General features: G+C 38.7%; 1 pseudogene; it reads left to right on the top strand.

Annotated features, from left to right (window-relative positions):
• The first annotated feature begins 1,106 nt into the window (after positions 1-1,106).
• On the top strand, positions 1,107-11,872 carry LOC115186500 (zinc finger protein 239-like; annotated as a pseudogene).
• The last annotated feature ends 421 nt before the right edge of the window (positions 11,873-12,293 follow it).

Consider the following 12,293-nt stretch of genomic DNA (forward strand, 5'->3'; position numbering starts at 1 on the left):
TTCCAAAATGGGATAGTATTGTACATGTAACGTTTCCTAAATGGGATAGTATTGTCCATGTAACGTTTCCTAAATGGGATAGTATTGTACATGTAATGTATCCTAAATGGGATAGTATTGTACATGTAACGTTTCCTAAATGGGATAGTATTGTCCATGTAACGTTATGCCCCCTTGTGAGTTAATAGTATTGCATGCTGTAGCAGGCTATATAAAGAGGAAGACCTCCATTGACGATTCAGTTCGTTGTAACATCTCGTCTGGACAGGTCACCGTCCTTAGTTAGTTAGTTAGTTAACGAAGCAAACGTTAGCTAGTTCATTATCACAAAAGTGAGAACTGCTCTAGATTGGAAACTTACGTTAATGAGTGTAAAGCCATGTTGGCTTAATGGAAACGATATACAATATATGGGAAAGAATATAGTTGAGGAAATAATCCAAACCTAGTTGTGCCTAGTTAGGACATAACGTTAGCTAGCTAGCTAACGGTACTGTACTGTAGCTCATACAACGCCGACGGTCAAACCCGGCTTTCTAATATTTACGTTCATTAACTATAGTAACGTTATGGAAGATATTCACAGAAAATCATCATTGTCTTCGTTATTCATTATTAGTATGTTATATTATTATAAATGATTTCGAGACATATTCAGAGCCAAACATCAACCCAACTTAACCTTTTTAACTGTTGTCGCATCCAAACTTGTCACCATCGTTTTCATTTGTAATTGCGAAGTTCCCGGAAGAAGTCCAGCAACAACGGAGGTTCCTCTATTAACCCACCTTCTAACAAGTTCTTTGAAGAACCTTTTGGGGCTGTTGTTCATTGACTAAGAACCCTATGGTTCTTAGGGGATCTGAGAACAACTCCAGTTGAACCCTTCATTTTTAGAGTGTAGTCGGCTCTATTTACTCTCAGATTCAAACATGATGATTAGCATCAACGATCAAGTCAGCTGCTGCTGCTCCAATACAGTATGAGGTGAGACGGTGAACTGATGTTGAACTGGGCAGTCAGCTGCTGCTGCTCCAATACAGTATGAGGTGAGACGGTGAACTGATGTTGAACTGGGCAGTCAGCTGCTGCTTCTCCAATACAGTATGAGGTGAGACAGTGAACTGATGCTGAACCGGGCAGTCAGCTGCTGCTGCTCCAATACAGTATGAGGTGAGACGGTGCACTGATGTTGAACTGGGCAGTCAGCTGCTGCTGCTCCAATACAGTATGAGGTGAGACGGTGAACTGATGTTGAACCGGGCAGTCAGCTGCTGTTGCTCCAATACAGTATGAGGTGAGACGGTGAACTGATGTTGAACCAGGCAGTCAGCTGCTGCTGCTCCAATACAGTATGAGGTGAGACGGTGAACTGATGTTGAACCGGGCAGTCAGCTGCTGCTGCTCCAATACAGTATGAGGTGAGACGGTGAACTGATGTTGAACCGGGCAGTCACCTGCTGCTGCTCCAATACAGTATGAGGTGAGACGGTGAACTGATGTTGAACCGGGCAGTCAGCTTCTGCTGCTCCAATACAGTATGAGGTGAGACGGTGAACTGATGTTGAACCGGGCAGTCAGCTGCTGCTGCTCCAATACAGTGTGAGGTGAGACGGTGAACTGATGTTGAATCATAATGATTAAGTTAATTAAAATGAATTAGTGAAACTGTTAAAAAATAGTATATGTCATATTCAATATTTGACTCTATTGTTATCATATAGAACCATAATGGAATATTGTACATCATATTAAATATATTACTCTATTGTTATCATATAGAAACATCATGGAATATTGTACATCATATTAAATATATTACTCTATTGTTATCATATAGAAACATCATGGAATATTGTACATCATATTAAATATATTACTGTATTGTTATCATATAGAAACATCATGGAATATTGTACATCATATTAAATATATTACTCTATTGTTATCATATAGAAACATCATGGAATATTGTACATCATATTAAATATATTACTCTATTGTTATCATATAGAAACATCATGGAATATTGTACATCATATTAAATATATTACTCTATTGTTATCATATAGAAACATAATGGAATATTGTACATCATATTCAATATATCACTCTATTGTTATCATGTAGAAACATCATTGAATATTGTACATCATATTAAATATATCACTCTATTGTTATCATATAGAAACATCATGGAATATTGTACATCATATTAGCATTAACATACATTATTGTTTCATTCAATTTCACATAAATAAGGATATTTCATATTTTCAAGTTCAGAAGTCAGAACCCATCACCTGCTATGTAAAAGAGACAGAAGAATGCACAATGGTCAATGCTATCTGGGATCCTTGGGACATCCCTACCCTAAACCCTAACCTTAACCCCTACCTTAACCATTTTAAATGTCAACTTCAACGGGCTAGGGACGTCCCAAGGATGTATCTCTACCTGGAAATACATGATCTAAGTGATTGATATTTGGTATTCAGCAGTCATAAAGCCTAATTTACTTTAATGAACTACTAAAATAGTGATTTTGTCAGACAGCATAGACAGCAGCTCTACACTTTATTGAGTGACTGATCCATTCATCCTTCCATCCGTCCTCAGCCTTCCTCTCCTCTGAAGACCCAGTGAGGGTGGAGCTCAGTCAGAGAGCTGTTGAGGGACTGGTTAGGAAGAACACTTCTACAGCCAGAGAGGTGAGAGGTCACACATGGTTTAGATGGTAAATATTTACGTCCCCTTAGCGGTTCATCACGTCAGCAAAAGGGAACATGTTCCATTTATGTTTATTTAGTGAAAATTGTCCACTGGTATTGCTGTAATTTCTCATCACTTTTGGCTGTATGAAAGTGAATTTCCCCCCAGGCATACATACGTGTTCTTTGTTATTACCCGAGCCACTGCCTGTTCACCCGCTATCATTCAGAAGGCGAGATCAGTACAGGTGCATCAACGCTGAGACTGAAAAACAGCTTCTATCTCAAGGCCATCAGACTGTTAAACAGCACAGAGAGACTGCAGCCTACATGTAGACTTGACATCATTGGCCACTTTAATAAATGGAACACTAGTCACTTTAATAATGTTTACATATCATTTCTCATCTCATATGTATAAACTGTATCTCAGTCTATGCTGCTCTGACATTGTTTATCCATATATTTATATATTCCTAATTCCATTCCTTTACTTAGATTTGTGTGTATTGGGTATTTGTTGTGAAATTGTTAGATATTAATTGTTAGATATTGCTGCACTGTGGGAACTAGAAGGACAAGCATTTCGCTACACCTGCAATAACATCTGCTGAACACCTGTATGTGACCAACAACATTTGATTTGTTATGAAGGTAATTTGTGTAAAATGTACTTTTCCCCACTCATTCACCCCATCTCTTTACATTGCTTATGCATAATCAGTGGCCTGACTGTGTCCAGACTATGTCAAAGGCCCATCCTGGTAGATCTGAACCTAATGCAGCTTGGAGTGATCAGATGACAGAAGTCACATTTAGATGCCAAGTGTATTTGAGGCCATAGATGCTACATATCTATTACATTGAGTGTTTTATTTAATATGACTAAATGTATTTCTTTCTTTCTGTGTTGCAGGGGCAGTCAATAAATGGAACAGCAAGGCCACAGAACATGACATAAGCAGAGCTGTGGGAGACCACCTCAAGCCCCTGGTAGAGCCGGGGGTGGTGTTTACCACTCCACCACGCCTTCAGCAGGCTGGAAAAGTGGGATTGATACTGTTTTCATACTAAGAGGGACCAGGAGTCTGTTGATTGGTCAGTCATTGGGTAAATTTGTTTTACAATGTGTTTATATAAAATCAAGCTTTATTTATACAGACTTGTCAGACATGGATGCAACACAATGGCTTCACAGGAAAAAACAATGAAAATAAACATAAATATTTAGTACACAAATACAAGGATAAAAAACAGAAGAATGACAACTAATGAGCATTCTAAGGAAATGCCATTGATTAAAATATCAACAATATGATGCTATATTCAACCCAAAATATAACTTGTTTTTAGGAGGGGCTCTGAAAGACACTATGGGGGTGTCCACTGTAAGTTGACTAGTAACAACAACTGGGACCTAAAAGACACCCACCATGAGACCCACTAAATCTGCCCAAGAAGAGGAAAACAAAAGAAAAACCCACACCAAACTCAAAGACAGGAAGCAAACCAAAAAGGTGGAGCAACTAAAGGTGTTGACTCTCCACATCTATCAAGACAACTGGAGCACTGGGCCAGACACTCTTAAATAGAACCTGGACCAGCTCAGGTGAAACACCTTCCCACTAACGAGATGGACAAGCCAGCACAGGTGTAACACATACTGACTAACGAGGTGACACCAATCAGCGCGTCCTACGCGCGCTAACGAGCTAGACGCGCTAACGAGCTAGACGCGCTAACGAGCTAGACGTGCTGGCGTCCAACCTCAAAACATAAAATGGAAAAACCAAAGCCTGTAACACCTTCCCCTTCAAGACAACAAATATATCCTATATTTTTGTTGGACAAGTTTGCTCACCACCAACAGAAAACAACTTCCATTTCACATTATAATCAACTACAATGATTCACCTTCACCAATATAAATATGGTGTCTACTGGCTGTCAACTATTAAAAACAAGAAAAGAACACATTTCTAAATAATAATATACAATCGTATATTTTCTCCTTTTTCTTTCTACAGAATCCTAAAACTCACTAGCTTCTAGAACTCTCGTCCCCTTGGAACGAGCCCAAACAAAACTCATCTCCAATACGGAAAAACGTGCAGTCAAAATAAATTGTGATCCATGGCAACGCACTGGCTAAACACAAAACTGTTTGACTGCCCACTTTGAGACAATCAGAAACCAAGTTGTCCTCACCATGAACCCTGATATTCTAAAAGCAGGGGAACAATGTCAATATAATTGTACCAAAAAATTGTCAGTTGGTTGCATAAATAATTATCATTACTAAATGTTATATGAAATGTAAATATGAAATATTTGATTGCATAGTCTTATTTTCAACATCTTTTCAATTACATTTTGCTAAGTGGGATATCCCCAATGTCAAAACACAGTTTTAACATGTCCAAATCAATAACCAATATGCAAAAACAGTTTGTGATATATTGAAAACGTAAACATAAAATGTGCTATATACACAAACATCTGCCACAATAATCATATTACTTGGAATTTTTTTAAACAAGCACCTTTATAAAACTGCAAAAGCAGCAATAAATCACTGATATCAATTAGGGGGGAAATCAGGTTGTATGTGCTGTTGAAACTAACACAACTAAAAAAACACATGGAAATGGGAGATATATTTAACCTCACTGGTTAGAGGACAACCTGCAGAAGACAGTCAGCTACATTTTGGAGTGATGCATTTCAATTTAGGGGGTCACTGAACAAAGGAACACAACACTTATTTGTCATAACTCATCGATATCATGTTGAAATCAATTGTGCGAGAGGAGGAGGGAAATGAGGTTGCACGTCCTGTTAAAACTAACAGCTCAAAAACCACATGGAATCTGGGAATAATGTGTACATCACTTGTTAGAGGACAACTTGTAGAAAACAGCCAGATACATTTTGAAGTGTTGCATTGTGATTCCAGTGGGCCACCAACGTGGTAATTGTAACAACTCTTTTTGTGTTTGTCACTTTTTGTTAAATCACATAAATAGTACTCTTCCATTTCAGAGCCTGGATTTTCCCCCTGAGGCTAATATCCATATCATGTTGAAATCAATAGAACAGGGGACAAACGTTTAGGGTTCTACATTGTGACATCATTAATATACTCCTACTACAATGTTAAAACATTCTACATTGTGACATTATTTCATTGATATCATGAAACAACTCCTTCATGTATTTTCTGATGTTTGATCAGAAGTTTTTTATCAGATTATCTCTGGTCACAGCTATAATTTTTCTCTCCTGTGTGTGTTCTCTTGTGTACTGTCAGACCGCTAGATGAAACAAAACTCTTCCCACATTGACCACAGCAATAAGGTTTCTCTCCTGTGTGTATTCTCTGGTGTGAAGTCAGAGAGCCAGATGTAGTAAAACTCTTCCCACATTGATTACAGCTATACGGTTTCTCTCCTGTGTGTGTTCGTTGGTGTATAGTCAGATACCAAGATGTAGTAAAATTCTTCCCACATTGACCACAGCTATAAGATTTTTCTCCTGTGTGTATTCTCTGGTGCACTATCAGCGCTCCATATCGACCAAAACTATTCCCACATTGATCACAGCTATAAGATTTCTCTCCTGTGTGTATTCTCTGGTGTTGAGTCAGAGTGCTAGATGCAGTAAACCTCTTCCCACATTGACCACAGCTATAAGGTTTCTCTCCTGTGTGTGTTCTCTGGTGTAGAGTCAGAGCTTTAGATGTAGCAAAACCTGTTCCACATTGACCACAGCTATAAGGTTTCTCTCCTGTGTGTGTTCTCTGGTGTGATACTAGATGGTCAGATCGACCAAAACTCTTCCCACATTGACCACAGCTATAATATTTCTCTCCTGTGTGTATTCTCTGGTGTAGTGTCAGAGCGCTAGATGTAGCAAAACTCGTCCCACATTGACCACAGCTATAAGGTTTCTCTCCTGTGTGTGTTCTCTGGTGTGATACCAGCTGGCCAGATTGACCAAAACTCTTCCCACATTGACCACAGCTATAAGGTTTCTGTCCTGTGTGTATTCTCTTGTGTTGAGTCAGATGGCAAGATCGACCAAAACTCTTCCCACATTCACCACAGCAATAAGGTTTCTCTCCTGTGTGTGTTCTCTGATGAATTTTAATGCCTGATGAGGTGAATCTCTTCCCACAGTCAGAGCAGCAGTGAGTTCTCTTCCCTGTGGATGTCTGCAGGTGTTTATTGAGGTGTTCTAATGTGGAGAGACTCTTCTCTGCCTCTTCAGCATCACGAGGTTGTTGAGGCTCCCCAGAGGATCCACGATAGTCCCGTATCTCTCCTGTGTGAACAACAAAGTCAGACAGATGATTAAAGGCCCCAAACAGCGGTAATCCACTGTAAAAGGTGATGCCAACAGCAGAGCCATGATGTTGGACAACAATTGACGTCTGTAATGAATGTTAAAATTATTTGATATTTGCCTTAAAATGAGCAAGAATAGTCATATTTTGTCTTGTTTTCACATTAGTAGTAACATCGATGATTGTAGGCTAGAAATAAGTTATTCATGTTGTTGAAACTCTAAGCAGTGTGCCAGGCGACTTTTGGACTCCAATATAGGCCCCTTTATGTGTTTGCTAAAATTGCGGCACGAGGGCAATTTGATTGCAGAAACTCCTCCCTGCTAATGAGGAAACCGATAGTTATGAATGTACTATATCTGCCTGGAGCAAAAATGGTGAGCAAAGATTTTAGTTTTTCACAATGTATTCTGAATGTGAATGGGGGGAAAACTCAGGGGAGTAACATCCATTTCCAGGTTGATGATGAGTTCATTTCACACTACTTTGGATTATAATTGTATGGCTCGTTTGAATGTCCTGTTTAATATAATGTTTGCTACAGTATTATGAATTATGTGTAATTATTGAAGAACCGCGTTAATGAAAGTATCCATTTGGGTGTTGTCAATAAAGTTAAGATTCTATTTTTTATTTTTTTATTTCACCTTTATTTAACCAGGTAGGCCAGTTGAGAACAAGTTGAGAACATCACTGCTCTCGGTGATGCATTTTCTTCTTTGACGCACCTCATGTCTAAACTTCTTTACAGTGAAATGATTTTGATTGGTGATCTCAACTGGTGTTGGTTAATGCCAGTGTCTGATCATTTAAAAATGTTTTGTAATTCTATGAATCTTACCCAGTTGATTAACTCACCCACTCGCCCTAATCTAAAATGCCCAGATAAATCTACCCTGATTGATTTGATATTGACAAATGTTCCACATAAATATTCTGCGGTTGGTGTTTTTTGTAATGATTTAAGTGACCATTGTGCTGTTGTTGTTACTAAGATTTCTAAGTCTAACCCGCGTTTTATTCGTAAGAGAAATCTGAAGTGTTTCATTGAGCAGGCTTTCTTTCATGATTTGTTTTATTTTGACTGGAGCAAGATTGAGCTTATCCCTGATGTGGAAACTGCCTGGAAATTCTTTCATGATGGTTTTCTCCAAATAGTAAACAGACATGCTCCATTCCGCAGGTTCAGGGTTAAAGGGAGGGATAATCCATGGTTTTCGTCTGAGCTTTCTTGCATTGTTCACGACCGTAATCTAGCCTGGGCTAAAGCAAGGAAATCGTGTTCTGATGCTGATTGGCTTGTTTTTAGGCAGTTACGAAACAAGTGTTCTTCTCTTCTCAGGAAGGCCAAGTCTGAATATTTTATGTCTGTTACCACTGATAACCTGAATGACCCTAGAAAGTTTTGGAAGGCTATTAAGTCTATGTCTGGTAACAGTAATGTTTTAATGAATTACCGTCATGTGTATTGAAGGACTGTTGCTGTATATGACAAAACTGAAATGCTGAATTGTTTCAATGAGCACTTTGTATCATCTGGTAGACTATTTGATTCAGTGTCCTCTGTCTCTGTACAACCTTGTGTGGATGAACCAGTGAGAGCTGGTCAAACTTTTAGCTTTTTGCCATTCTCAGTGCAGGTGGTACATAAGGCCCTGAAATCCTTAGACCAGAGAAAGCCTGCAGGTCCTGATCTTTTGGATCCCTGCTTTTTAAATCTGGCAGCTGATTTCATAGCTGAACCACTTACATATCTGTTTAATCTAACCCTGGAATGTAATGAAATTCCAAAGATCTGGAAATCAGCATTTGTCCTGCCACTTTTAAAAGGGGGAGATCCAACTCTTTTAAATAATTATAGGCCAATCTCAAAGCTGTCACCCCTGGTCAAAATACTTGAAACCCTTGTGAGTGACCAGCTAAAATAGTTTTTATATACTAACTCTATTTTATCAATGTACCAATCGGGTTTCAGGAAGAAGCACAGCACAATTACAGCAGCCATGAAGGTCTTAAATGATATCACTGAAGCTCTTGACAAGAAACAGCATTGTGTCTCACTTTTTATTGATCTCTCTAAGGCTTTTGATACAGTTGATCATGCTATACTAAGGCAGGGATTGTCGAGTGTAGGTCTTTCAGAGCATGCAGTTGCATGGTTTGCTAACTATCTGTCTGATAGAACTCAGTGCACTCAATTTGATGGGCTTAGGTCTGTTAAATTGTCTGTCTTAAATGGTGTGCCCCAAGGCTCTGTACTTGGTCCTCTCTTATTCACTATTTATATAAATAATTTAGACAAAAATGTCCAAAATGCACAACTTCATTTTTATGCTGATGATACTGTTATTTACTGTTGTGCTTCATCTCTTACAAAAGCTTTCCAGAACTTGCAAACTGCTTTTAATACTGTTCAACATACCTTGTCTCAATTGAAGCTTATCCTCAATACTGACAAAACTAAACTACTGGTGTTTTCTAAAGCAAGAAATAGACCTCTGAACCTTTAACCTATTACTACCTGTCAGGGCAAGGAGATTGAGGTTGTAACCTCATATAAATATCTTGGAATTTTGATTGATGATGGCCTCTCTTTTAAAATGCATATTCAACAACTTACAAAAAAATTGAAGCTGAAATTAGGATTTTATTTTAGGAATAAGGCTTGTTTTTCTTTTGATGCCAGAAGGAGGCTAGTATCAGCTACATTTATGCCTTTACTAGACTATGGGGATATTTTATATATGAATGCTTCCGCTCAGTGTTTGAGATCAATTGACACCCTTTACCATGGCACTTTGAGATTTATTTTAAATTGCAAAACCCTTATGCACCACTGCACTTTGTATACCAGGGTTGGCTGGCCTTCTCTAGTCACTCGTAGGCTCAGTCACTGGTATACTTTTATTTACAAAGCCATTTGGGTTTACTACCTTTTTATTTGGGCATTTTTATTGTTCAGAAATGTGGTGGCTACTCTCTTCGTTCGCTGGACTTTATCCTGCTAACTGTTCCAAATGTCCGGACTGAATTTGGTAAAAGGGCTTTTATGTACTCTGCACCATCGTCTTGGAATGCCTTACAAAATACTTTTAAACTGGATGAACTTGTCCCGATTGGTATTTTTAAATCACGGATGAATGATCTGGAGACTGATTCCCTGACATGTCAATGTTTTTAATTTGCTGTTTTTGATTTTGTTATACTCTTTGTTAATTCTATGGTTTTTAATTGATTACTTGTAGTTTTTTCATGTTGTTTGTCTGTAATTTTTGTAATGACTTGGCGCTGCCTATCTTGGCCAGGACGCTCTTGAAAAAGAGATTTTAAATCTCAATGAGCCCTTCCTGGTTAAATAAAGGTTAAATAAAATAAAATAAAAATCCATAACTAGTGGTTTCCTCATTACCAGATATACTACATCCATAACTAGTGGTTTCCTCATTACCAGATATACTACATCCATAACTAGTGGTTTCCTCATTACCAGATATACTACATCCATAACTAGTGGTTTCCTCATTGCCAGATATACTACATCCATAACTAGTGGTTTCCTCATTACCAGATATACTACATCCATAACTAGCGGTTTCCTCATTACCAGATATACTACATCCATAACTAGTGGTTTCGTCATTAGAATGGAGGAGTTTCTACAACCAAATTGCGTGTGCATCGCTGCAATTTTAGCAAACACAGAAAGGGGCCTATATTGGAGGCCAAAAGTCATCTGGCACACTGCTTAGGTCTTGACTGTTGTACAACTTCATGGGTACTCTCTGGTCATACCTTTTTACCTCAAATAAACAGTGGATTTCTGCTGTTGTGGGCATTTAACCATCTGTATGACTTTGTTGTTCACACAGGAGAGAGACGGGACTATCGTGGATCCTCTGGGGAGCCTCAACAACATCATGATGCTGACAAGGCAGAGAAGAGTCTCTCCAGATCAGAAGTCCTCAATAAACACCTGCAGAGACCCACAAGGAAGAAAACTCACTGCTGCTCTGACTGTGGGAAGAGATTCAACTCATCATGCATTAAAATTCATCGGAGAATCCACACAGGAGAGAAGCCTTATATCTGTGGTCAATGTGGGAAGAGTTTTACTCAGTCAACCAACCTGATAGCACACCAGAGAACACACACAGGAGAGAAACCTTTTCTCTGTGATCAATGTGGGAAGAGCTTTACTACATGTGGCGCTCTGACTATACACCAGAGAACACACACAGGAGAGAAACATATATGTGGTCAATGTGGGAAGAGTTTTGGTCAATCTAGCACTCTGACAGTGCACCAGAGAATACACACAGGAGAGAAACTTTATAGCTGTGCTCAATGTGGGAAGAGTTTTACCACATCTGGCTCTCTGAATTCACACCAGAGAACACACACAGGAGAGAAACCTTATATCTGTGGTCAATGTGGGAAGAGTTTTAGTCAATCTAGCACTCTGACAGTGCACCAGAGAATACACACAGGAGAGAAACCTTATAGCTGTGCTCAATGTGGGAAGAGGTTTATTACATCTAGTGATCTGACTCTACACCAGAGAACACACACAGGAGATAAACCTTATAGCTGTGCTAAATGTGGGAAGAGTTTTACCTCATCTGGCTCTCTGACTTTACACCAGAGAACACACACAGGAGAGAAACCTTATATCTGTGGTCAATGTGGGAAGAGTTTTAGTCGATCTAGCCATCTGACAGTGCACCAGAGTATACACACAGGAGAGAAACCTTATAGCTGTGCTCAATGTGGGAAGAGGTTTATTACATCTAGTGATCTGACTCTACACCAGAGAACACACAGAGGAGAGAAATCTCTTAGCTGTGACCAGAGATAATCTGATAAAAGAACTCTGATCAAATATCAGAAAATACATGAACGAGTTGTTTCATGATTTCAATGAATTAATGTCACAATGTAGAATGTTTTAACATTGTAGTAGGAGTATTTTAATGATGTCACAATGTAGAACCCTAAACGTTTGTCCCCTGTTCTATTGATTTCAACATGATATGGATATTAGCCTCAGGGGGAAAATCCAGGCTCTGAAATGGAAGAGTACTATTTATGAGATTTAATAAAAAGTGACTAACAAAAAAAGAGTTGTGTTACACTTACCACATTGTTGACCCACTTGAATCAAAATGTATCTGGCTGTTTTCTACAAATTGTCCTCTAACCATTGATGTATACATTATTCCCAGATTCCGTGTGGTTTT

The sequence above is a fragment of the Salmo trutta genome, unplaced genomic scaffold (genome assembly GCF_901001165.1).
Source record: "Salmo trutta unplaced genomic scaffold, fSalTru1.1, whole genome shotgun sequence".
Lineage (NCBI taxonomy): Eukaryota > Metazoa > Chordata > Actinopteri > Salmoniformes > Salmonidae > Salmo > Salmo trutta.